This window comes from Anthonomus grandis, chromosome 2 (genome assembly GCF_022605725.1).
Source record: "Anthonomus grandis grandis chromosome 2, icAntGran1.3, whole genome shotgun sequence".
Classification (NCBI taxonomy): Eukaryota; Metazoa; Arthropoda; class Insecta; order Coleoptera; family Curculionidae; genus Anthonomus; species Anthonomus grandis.
In genome coordinates, this window is record NC_065547.1 from 20,693,306 (window position 1) to 20,705,940 (window position 12,635).

Here is a 12,635-nt window from a genome sequence, read left to right on the forward strand (position 1 = left end):
GCTGCTAGTTTTTTCAATTCTGGCATTTCTTTTATGAAGTTTTTGTAATCATCTGTAATAATCTTCTTAAAAAAAACAGCACGTACTTCTTTTTTTGCGACACAGGAAGACGGAATATATATTTTTTGTTTAAAGAAACGAAACTCGTCTGTAACATCAATTTCAAAAAAACAGAGATTATGCTTGTATTTAATAATGTTTAGATTTTTCTTCTGACAGCGAAGCCAGTTAACTTGCTTTTTAAATTTTCCTATTTATTCTTTTAATCTTTCTTATTAAACACATTATCTGCTACGAGTTTTTGCAAATAAAAATGTAATAAAAAATTAAATGTCACATTCGTGATGTAATATTCCTTAGGTGCCAGCTTTGTTGTTGGAATTAATAAACACCATTGGCAAGTAGAATAAATTTTATGACGCTCTGCTCTCTGTATCATTCAGTGCATGAAGTCTGACTCTAGGTACGAGTGTATACTTTCTATAAATAAATGTTCAGATTATGGTCGACAAGATTAAGAAAGTATAACATAGCAGCGGAAACAAATTTACCACGATTCTATCTATCGCATGTGTCGGAAAAGACTGTCACGTGTGTCATAGATTCCGGCATGTTTAGTATTTTAATAAATAACTTCCAATTTTAGCAATGCCTTTATTACTATCTCTTTCATCCCACTGTCGAAACAGTGCTTATCAGCATCAGATGCATCGTAAATGGTCAAATTGTACATTTAATTTATGTTTATAAAAAATGTGGTTATTAATAGGGTCAAAAGATATTGACCTTTTTCGCCTTGCTTGTGACTGTTGTATCTTCTTGTAGAGGACCTTTATGTTGAAAGAGTTGCCTAAAGAATATTGATTTTTCTTCTGTTTAGAGAAACACATCCGAGTATCATCATCGTGAAACGTTTTTGGGCAAACAAACTGTTCCTTATAAGGTTTTCTTATTAGGTTATTTATACAAAAAAAAGTTAAGTGGACTGTATGAATTATTTTATTACCCTTTTTTAGTCGGGGCTAACAAACAACTTTACGCTTTACTAGTGGCAGTTATTTTTACCTTCTACCTGGGGCCATTACTAATGCTCTCGGCTGACCACTTATTCGGTAACTGTGACATCGTACGAGTGCACAGCAGAAATGCCTTTAAATAACTAAACATACACCCTCCCCTAAAAGGCTATAATCCTTTTAAAATTAAGAACTAATCTTAAATTAAATAGCGTCTGTTTTTTAAACCAAGTATTTCATTGTCATAGTTGATTCAAAACATCTTGTATTTACCTGAAACGTCATAATTAAATGTTAATCTATCGTCTTATTTCCCCAGCTCGAACCTTTAAGTCTACAACTTGACACGTCGTCTTTCCCTGGATGCAAGGCGGCAATTCTATCCAATTCCCAATCCATTGTAAGAATATTGTTGTTTTTAACCAACACCAAAGATCCCACCTTAACTAGATTGCCATCTGCCCTAGATCTCCATTTTCTGCGTGATATATTCACGTTGTCATCTAGATCCATAATATCATGTAGCCGCAGCAATATAGGATATACCGGGTGATACAGAAAAAGGGAACACTTAATAACTTTTTTACTTTTTAAGATAAACAAATGAAATTTGGTATATCGATAGAGTAGTTATGAGAGCATCTTTTGACATATTCTATTGTTTACCATCACTTCCGGTTTAACAGGAAGAGACACTAACTTTCTTATTTTAAATGAGACACTTGGTATATTATTACGTATTTCGACAGAAAATGATTGAAATTGAAATTGTCGAAACAGTGGGCTGCCAAGGCAGTTGTGCATATGGGTCTCCTGATGGACCGGTTATGCCCTACCGGGGGTTACCAGAGCCAACGGCCTTAGAAAAACCGATAAGGCTCTCTGGTCTGAAGGACTTAGTCACTCGGTGCACTGAAAGTGTTACCCGAGTATTTGAACCTGGCGCGCGTAAGTGCTGGGCACTCCCCAACCACAGCACCACCGGCATTCCGAGTTGTCTGCAATAACGATGATATGGAGATGGCTTCTTAAGTGCCAGGGTCCGGTTAAAAGACCTGCCACTAGCCGATTTCGCGTCTTTTTAGGCGTAGTAGGTTTTGGTGAGACAGGCAGAGGGTCCACCTATGTGCGCTTTGGCTTGTCTCATATCAGGGGACTCGGTCCATCTTCGGTGTCACGGTTGACGCGACCGCTACGCATTTAGCGATACCAATTATGGGTTCCGGCCCCATTGGCACATTCGCGGATCCCAGTCTGGCAAGAGAGTCCGCTTCCTCATTACCTGCATGGCCTGCGTGGCCAAGTATCCATAGAAAATGATATTCTGAAAACAATGCTACTTTTTATTTTATACTTCCGTGATCACCTGATTAAAAATTAAAACTTTCAACGCATTTATAGCACCCTATTTTAAAATTTAAAAAAAATGTTTTCTATAAGCATAAAATAAGTAAATAGAGTATCACTGTTGTCAGAATATCATTTTATATCGAAATACGTAATAATATATCAAGTGTCCCATTTAAAATAAAAAAGTTAGTGTCTCTTCCTGTTAAACCAGCAGTGATGGAAAACAATAGAATATGTCAAAAGATGCTCTTATAACTATTCTATCGATATACCAAATTTCATTTGTTTATCTTGAAAAGTAAAAAAGTTAATAAGGGTCCCCCTTTTCCTGTTCTTCCAACTGAAATAAAAAAAGTATTCAATATTATCAGGAACTTGAAGACATTTACTATGTATAGATTTATATATGGCCATTAACAGCCCTCTGGCTCTCTTGAAGACACTGGTGTTGCTTAAACGGATATCAGCGAGGCGAAGTCCTTGTCCTGATCCATTCCTTTTTCTAAAAATTTATTTTCTACCCGCTAAAAACTACTTTTTAGTCGGTAAATTTCAAAATTGTAACCATTAAATACAGATATTTTTTAAACACTAAAAAGTTAGTATTCAAGCAATTATTAAAGTAATTAAAAGAAGTGTTTTTTTAGTCGCAGCAAAATACTTTTGTTGCTGCCTATTGTAAAAGAGTTTGTATTTGCGGTTATAATATGTTTTTTTTTGCTACCATAACAAAAAAATTCCTTCAGTGTCTATATAAATAAAGTTTTTCTCTTATTTTAAGTTAAAGAAATTGTAGGCCTCTGACGGCGACAAACTTCTAAACTTTTTTGCATTGTTCTTTCAAGTTATTTAATTTACAAGGTAATATACTTATTTATCTTAAAATTAAATTTTTGTTATGTTAGACTAGTGTAATGAACTTAATCTCGGAGTGGTACGTCTCTAGAAGGAGTAACTCTTTAATATTTTTTGAACCTGTGTTCTTTTCAAACTATTCAATTTAAAAAATAGATATACTAGATCAGCGATACGATCTTTAAAATATTACATAGGAAAGATTTGCTAACAGTGGCCACCCTTTTTGATAATTAAATATTTTGACACCTATAAGTACTTACCAGGTTAGTACTGATGTAGTAGTTTTGATTATTAAATAATGTGAAATAATACCATAGGATTATTTAAAAAATATCTAAAGTGGCTATTAAAACAAAATTAAAAGAAAAAACTGTTCATGGGGCCACTGTACCAAATCAGTAATGTACAGTGGTCAACAACAATAAGGAACATTGGACAATTTTTATTATTTATTATAATATGTTCTCTATATGAAAAAAAAAGCGTAACATATTTACACAGAAGTTAAAACTAACAATTATTAATATACAGTAAAACGTGTAAAGTCAATCGATAACTGAAGGTGTCGCTTAATTCTAAACCTGCTAATATTGGAGATAGTAATACTTTAACGTCTTTTGTAAAAACAAGATACTGATCTGGAACGTCGGTCCGGAAATGAAAATTTGAGTTTGTTTTTGTACGAACTATGTTTGTTAAGAGAATTAATTTTTTTTATTTTCCTGTTGCACAATATTTAATCTTACACAATAAGTATTCTATTTTCCTCTTGGTAGGAAATTGTACTAAAAGAAAACTTCAGGTTTTAATTTCTCCTGGATTACTTACTTATGGCTAGCATTTCATGAAAATAATCAATTTTATCTAATCGGCAAATAATAAACTAATAACTTCGCTATCGCCGCTATCCAAGCTTTTACGCTTAACACTTTCTTTTTTACTCTTTGATGGACATATTTTTCTAGACGTCTGAGACTCTCTGAGATGAAGTATTTTCTTTAATCTTTGCCTCTTTTGGTCCATTATTGGGCATATTCTTGACATGTGCATAAAATCTTCGCAAATTTTTAAAGGGATAAATTACTGTACCTCTAAACCTGACACACAATTGTTTGTTAAAAATATCGAATTATAGATTTGTCCTAAAAGAGCCCTATTTAAAGGCTGAAGCTTATGACACGTAAGGCACGGAAGGAAGGTAAATAAAGTAAGATATTATTGCAATTTTCATTAATTGTGCCACAGATTGTTACAAGCGTTCTTCTTTCACTTGAAGTTATCTTCAATAATTTTTACTACCTCTTGAACCACTGTAACTGCAGTTTCTTCCATGCTATAAATTCGATCGCTCCTAAATCTGTGAATATTACTTTTTGCAGGTTGGAAAAAACTTTTCGACAACTGGCTGCGTCGGCTTTATGGATAGAACGGGGATTCCGCTTTAGAAAATTGGTCATCCAGCACTTTCTACCTATTTTATTTTCACGCCAGGATTTTGGGATTCGCTTTTGATTAGCTGCTACTTTTTTTACTGATAAAAAATACTCAAATTTCCTCACATCTTTTGGAGAAAGTAATGACTTGTAAATTTTCCACACCGTTATAAGTATTTAGTTAAAACTTCGTTCTATTTTATTAACTATATCGTTAGGTGAAATTTACTTGAGACGGTGGGAATCTCGTCAATATTCTCAAACTTTTCTCTGTACCTCCGTAAAGTTAAAAACAAACTGAAATTAGGAATAAAGTTCCTGTGTGAAGGGATACCTGCTAGTACTAGGCTATGAACCTAGCAATAATTGAACCAGTTCAATTGAATCACTTTTTCAGCATTAAGGCGCATTAGTAGCTTATAAGAGATTTAACATATGACAAACTTTCAAATTTAGCTCTGTTATCCATTGAAATAGAGTGCAATAAAAATTATCGGAAACCCCAAAATGTTGCAACCTTTTTACATTTATTGGTAAGAGAATAGCCTTAAGTATAAAATATGTGTCAGTAAACTGTTGAAGCTTAACAGAAAATGCTTATGAAGGTAAAAACAATTTTTATGTAGTAGATTCTAAATCATTTATGTATTTTGATGTGGACTTCGCTCATAAGTAAGCAAATTTATTTTCATACCCTCATTAAATCACTTCTTCTTCCGAAAATTGGATAACTATGCACATGTCTGCATGCCACTGCTAGGAAATATCCCATATTTAAAGGTTTATTGATCATGGAACGTGAAAAATAAATCAAGTTCAAAAAATATTAAAAATCGAAATGTATTTTGTCATTTACAAACTTTCTCACATAATTATTTACAAAAAAAATAACATTATCTCTTGTAGAGTATATTTTTTTACTAGAAACATATTAATTTAAGCGAGCGAAAATTTTAAAAGCTATTTTTTTAGCTGTCCATGACTAGTTCCAATTTTGCGTAATATGTAATGTTTTATATGTATATTGGAATAAATTAAAAGGATATACCCGATACTACTGGTTTTTATAATCACGCGGATTGGATACATCTTGGGAATCGTGACGACTTTTGTAAAAAATTAAACTTAATGAGAATATTCTTATTGGTTTGAGTATTTTTTGATTTTGATTTTTTGATTGATAATTCATCCAATATATCGTGTGTGCGGAAGAAGACTGTTACAACTCAAAATTTGCATTTTTTGAGATTTCTATATCAGGCTTAAAAAACGTTTTTATTTAATCTAGAAAAAAATGCGGTGCCAATATTCTTCAATTACTTGTTCTGAAAACGCACGATAAATACATATAAATAATTAAAATGTTTCACAAAAAATCATACTATATACCCCAAAATTCTTGTTTATTTGTGAATTATTCGTAGGTGTTACGTGTATAGAAATTATAAAATGAATTTGAAAAATAAATTTTATTTTAAAATATTTCTTGATTTTCTAATAGCCCTTAAAATTTTACCCTGTAATAAACCACCCGAGAGATATGCCAAAATTAATATAAATTATATATTACGGCCTATGAATATTATACATTCAATATATTAGATTATTTTAACCGTTTTAAAAACCGCATAATGCTTATTTTAAACTTTGGTATTATGGTATGTTTTACTTTTCTCGTAGAATTTTTAGCATACTAATATATAATATTATAATCTCATTATAGTTGGTCATCACGTCATATTGTGTAGCAGCCTCCTATCTTTGTTGTTCGTAATGCCTTATGTTTTGGTTGTCCGGTTGCCCTGCTCTGACGTTCGATTATCCTGAAAAAACTTTCCTTTTATGATTTAACTATCCGTGCTAACTTTCTTTTCATACATCTACTTGTTGCCATTCTTATGTCACTGGCATCCAGTTCTTTAAAGCAACAACTCGTCTCTCTGTTAGCTTTTCTTGAATAAAAATCAGGTGTCAGATCGGGCGATCTTGCAGGCCACTGAACCACTGGTTAGAAATCTTTTCAAATAATTGTCTTCTCTTTAATCAGGGTGCGTACTCTATCAAGAAACAGAGGAAGGAAAAAAAATTAGACCCTTACTGAATGATAAGCCAACTGGCTATTTTTCACTGTAGCGAAGAGATTGCACCATGGCTAAAAGTTATCTAAAATATATCTGGTACAAATATTAAGGCCAGGAAATTTTTAAATTGACTTCAAGCACCATTATGAAGTTATTATTAAAAAATAGAAAGTTTTCATATTTCCACCTATACAAAAGCTCTGAATGGACATCGCATAAAATATTTTTTTAAAACTTACAATATGTTAGGGTTTTCCCTCAAGATGTCTTCAGGGGATGTCGATCCATCCGATCAAGAAAGAAAAACAGTGAAAATTGTAACGATAGTAGGTAGTGTGAAAAATTATACCTGATTTTTGCGCTAAACAGTGCAAAATAGTAAAATATTAAGTTTTAAGCAAGACATAAGTTTTATTATAATTTGTCAATGAAGATATAAATAAAAGTTAGTTGAATTATTTATTTGTACCTAACAGTTTTACCTACTTATACCCTTTTAACCTCAAAATATAAAAATCGGTTCTTAATACCTACAGTCTCATTAATAGATCAAACTACAAGAAAAAATGTTTTTGTAGTTTGGTAACATCTGATGTTTATTCTAATTTTTACTGAGTTATGAAAATCAAACATTTATTATAAATATCTGTTAACACCCATACCGGATGACATAGAAAAAAGGGAACATTTAATAAACTTTTTTACTTTTTAAGATAAATAAATGAAAATTGGTATATCGATAAAATAGTTATAAGAGCATCTTTTGACATATTCTGTTATTTCTCCTCACTTCCGGTTTAAGAGGAAGTGATACACTTTTTTATTTTAAATGGGACATTTGGTATATTATTACGTATTTATGTAGAAAATAATATTCTGAGAACAATGATACTATATTTGCCACTTTTTGTTTTATACTTCTTAAAAAAAAAATAAAATTTGAAATAGGGTTGAAAATTGTAATTTTTATTCAAGTAATCACAGGAAAATGATATTCATTGTGTGTTATTACTTATATCTTTTAAACGCATAAATAAAATTTCCGAACCAGTATTTCTAGCATTTACCTATTTTTTTTTTTAATAGCACGTTACTAAGAACAAGTAGGTACTTTTGAAATGCAGTTATTCAGAAATACAGTCATTAAACATTTCAAATATTAGTAAACACTAAAATTCTTTCAAAACGCTGCGGCAATTTTATTTGAATGACAGATAATAATTGCACTTGACAAGATGTCATGTATTATGTCAATTGAAAAATAATTGAAGATTGCGTCAAAACAAGCCTTTTATGCGATTTCTATTAATTAAATGGTTAGAACATTGAAAGGTTAAAATTGCATTGCCGTGTAACTATGGGCAGTTTGTTTGCTTGCAACATCTCTGATGCAATGATGCCAAATGCTCATGTAGAAATGGCAAAAAACACACTTTATAATATAATAAAAATTTGTCACTTATTTTTACAGGCGCAAAACAATACTATTCCTCTTTAATAAAATATGATAACATACTCATAAAGAAGTCAACATTCAAAATTAAATAAATGTAGATTACGTATATTAGAGAAAGAGGCAACAACATCGCAACGCCGCTCGATGGCATTGTTGATTCCACCAACACAAGTAATCTTTACCGGTGATGTCGTCAAAAAATATTAACATGACATATTTTAAGGAAAAAGTCCATTCTGAAGTGGAGTCAATATAATATTGAAAAGTTAGTAGGGGAAGTCTTTTCTCCACAAATAAAATGCTAATCCTCTAATTTCAGGAGTGATGCATTTCGGCAAGTGTTCTTGTCGTCATCAGACTGATTGAGTTACTTAACACATACCGTATGTGTTAAGTAAATCTGAAAAGGATTAGCATTTTATTTGTGGAGAAACGACTTCCCCTACTAACTTTTCAATAACATGATATATATTTATTATTAATAGATTATGCCTTAAATTATAAACAATATTACCATTTATGAACTCTTTATGCGTTTTTTTAACGTAATTCATTAAAGTAAAGGTACTTATCTAATAAAAAGCATTTTTATGGACATTAAATATTTTATACTTATTATATATTTATTAATAAGTTTTTATTATTCTGCGTTTATGACGACGGTTATCCCTTGATATGATGTTATGACAGTATCGGTATTTACTTGTGAAAAGATCGGCTTAAATCGTCTTTTTTCCATGGTGCGGCACAAATGGCACAAGCTTTTACTATTGTAACAGTTCACAAAAACACTGAAATGACTCAACTTTTTTTTCAACCAAAAACTAAAAAAAAAAACACAGAACTTCATAAACCCGAATGTAAATACAAAGCCGTTTGTTAAGATGGATATCAGCTTTTTCCTGCGTTATTGCCAATTCAAATTTTTTAGGAGCGGTTTTAGGAATAAGAATATTAATTTTTTTTGCTTTGAATATGTTTTTTTGCGCTTAAAATAACATACCGGGCGGTGCGTCCCCAAGCGGAAAATAGGGAATTCCATGTAAATTTTAAGGGGGTAAATTATTGGCTTCCCTGTACATTTTACAGAAAAAATGTAAGATAACTTTTTGAAGAGACCAATCTGGCAAACCCTCGTGCAAAGTTTCCAAAAATTTTAATAAGCGAATCTTGAATTATTCGATTAAATGTAATTGCAAAATTACCAAATTTTCGGTTCAGGTAAAACCAGACACCAGCCAGCAAACATTTTGTTATAAGGCTTTGTCAAATCTGACGTACAGCCGAATACAAGAAATGTTTTTTTTTCGTTTTATCAATCTCACAACCATACATTCAAAGTAAGACACATTAACATTACTTTTTTATCTAAACTTTTATTTAATATAACGATGAAGTTAAACCAATAACAATTATTATTATCGATTATTAAAAAAATCATTTTATCATACTTGGAATTTAATTAAACCAATAGCAGTATTTGAAATATTTTCAATTTATTTTCCCATCAAGCCTGGTCCATTTCAACCATTAAACCTATTGTTAGTAAATTCGAGTCCAAAGACATTGCAATAAATAATTGTAAATGTTTAACTCAGAAGATCGGAAATAGATCCGAAAAAAGAGAAAACGGAACTCTTAATATTTTACTATAAAATGAAATAAACTGAAAACATTTCAGATACTGCTCTAAAACTGTTTCCTGCATAATGCGACTTAATTATGGCTATTTTTTCGTCGATTGAATAATTCATACTTGTTTTCAAATATCGACTGTCACTGATTTATTGACACTTCCTCACGTCGGTGACAATATTCATTTTACTGGTGCCGGTTTGGTTTTACCTGAACTGAAAATTTGCTAATTTTGCAATTACATTTACTTGAATAATTCAAGATTCGCTTATTAAAATTTTTTGAAACTATGCACAAGGGTTTGCCAGATTGGTCTCTTCAAAAAGTTATGTTACATTTTTTCTATAAAATGTACAGGGAAGCCAATAATTGACCCCCTTAAAATTTACATGGGTTTTCCTATGTTCCGCTTGGCGACGCACCACCCGGTATATCTATTTCTACTTTTTCTTTCTTTTTAATTAAGTTTTAAATTTTAATATAGCTGAAAATTTCCTCTTTTGAAAATGCGAAACTTGACAACAGAGAACCGATTTATGTGTTTGTAAACAAAACACCCCCCTTGCCCCTGTGCACATGTTGAACTCAAACAAAGTTGTTATTTACTAATTCTAGCCTTTCAATGTTCTAAGATTAAATGCGTTTATCTATATGACTTAATTTTTTTTTTCTTACAGGCTTAGTTATCAACCGATTTAAAAAATAATCATATCAAATTATTGGAAAGAAAAACGTATTTTAAAAGTGGTTTTTCTCAATAACGTGCCTTTTAAAAAAATAAAGTAAATTTCAAAATTACTGGTTTGGATATTTTAAATAGACGTGTAAAAGATTTAAGGCTAAAAACACACGAGGCGGTTTGCAAGCGGTTTGCGCCGCGACGGCGACCGGTGGACTGCCGCTCGACTTAAAACACACGCGACGGCTTTCGCAACTACGAACGGCACGAAAAATTACAAGATCAGTTTGATGTTGCCAAGGTTTGCGTACAGTTCACATTTTATTATTTATCGTGAGCAAAATGGACTCCGACAGTAAAGATGATTTTTTATTTTTGTTGGCGGCATCGGCACTGGCATTACGCAAAAAACCAAAAAAAAAAAATAGAACGAAACGTAAGCTATGGATACATCCCATAGTTATGGAAAGAAACAAGAAGGGATATTTTAATACCATCTATAAGGAGATTTGTGAAGATCCGGAAAATTTAATTTAATTTCACCAGAATGTCAAAGGAATCATACCAGGAGTTACTTTTATTGATCCAAGAGCCATGTACAAAAGCTAATACCAAAGAAAAAATTATCATCACGCATATCCCAAATCGCTGGCCTCAATTGAACCTCAGTAATTAATTTTTCTATGTTGAATCCCTGGTTTCCATAATAAATGAACAATTTTCAACACTGCACAAAAAAAAACGCACCAAAAAGCCCTACGTGTGGTTTGCAACACAGAAGATAAGTAAATGATGTGCCGCGGTAATGCCGCTAAAGCAATAAAAACCAAGCGGCGTGCCGGCGGCCCATGGTATCGAGCAGGGTACGCGCGACGGACGCCGCGTTTTATGGGATTAGGCGGCGCCGTCTGTTTCAAAGCTCACAAGTCCCATAAACGAGGCGTCGAGCCCGACCACGGCGCGACAACCGTCGCGGCGCAAACCGCTTGCAAACCGCCTCGTGTGTTTTTAGCCTTAAGTCATGAAATGCAATGAAAACTATTTTTCCGTGATTACTCGATTACAAATTAAACCTTTTAACGCAATCTGGCACCCTATTTTAAATTTAAAAAAAATGATTTTTCCTTTAAGTATAAAACAAAAAGTAGCAAATGTAGTATCATTGTTTTTAAAATATTATTTTCTATCCAAATACGTAATAAGATACCAAGTGTCTCATTTAAAATAAGAAAGTTGCTGTCACTTCCGGTTAACAGGAAGTGACAGAAAAGACTGAATATATCAAAAGATGCTCTTATAATAATTCCATTAATACACCAAATTTCATTAGTTTATCTTAGAAAAGTAAAAAAGTATCAAAATAAAATACTTACCATATTTTTTTGAAAAGTTAGATATAAGTATTACACAATTATCCGATTAGATGACCGATCTAGCATCATTTATATAATCAGTTATATGACGCCCTACCATAATATAGAGGCGTGATCAATAAATAATACGGCGTTTAAGGAGTCTCAAGTTCTTCTTTTATTTTTCCTGTTTAACTTCTGATCTGAAAAGTAGTACCTTTTTCTCGCCTGGGTAGTGGTAATTTTAGATTTAGTATACGATGTTTCGGTATCATAATTTTTTTTCATATACGGACACCAAATTATATTTATTCTTTTCTTGTTTTGTATCAGACTTGCATTTTTATTAAACAATTTGCGCAATTTTCTGAATCAATCTGAAATAGTGACTATATCGGTTTGAACCTTTATCCCTGTTAAGAATATTTTTGTGATTTTTGAATATTACTAAACTTTCGTATCCATCTAATTTTCTATGGTTTAAGTAATTTTAAATTGTCTGTCTCTACAAAGTGACCATACAAACGTCCCTACAAAGTATTTAAAACATGTTCAGCTAAACTTGATTTTTCGACCCATCCATATTTCACATGACGTATATGTTCTTTCAATCTAACATTAATTGATCTTCTGGTTTGTGCTATTTAGTTTTTATCACAATCGTTGCAATTAATCTCATAGATCTCGGACTTTTCATTGGTCTTTATTTGATTTTACTGTGCTGCCTATTTTAAAACTTTGTATGGAATGCTTTACACCCTTTGATCCTTAATTG

General features: G+C 31.8%; 1 protein-coding gene across 1 annotated transcript in view; it reads right to left on the reverse strand.

The window, feature by feature from the left end:
* Positions 1-12,635, reverse strand: part of LOC126749023 (structural maintenance of chromosomes protein 2-like) — a 445,423-nt gene that overhangs the window by 177,230 nt on the left and 255,558 nt on the right. The window lies entirely within an intron of this gene.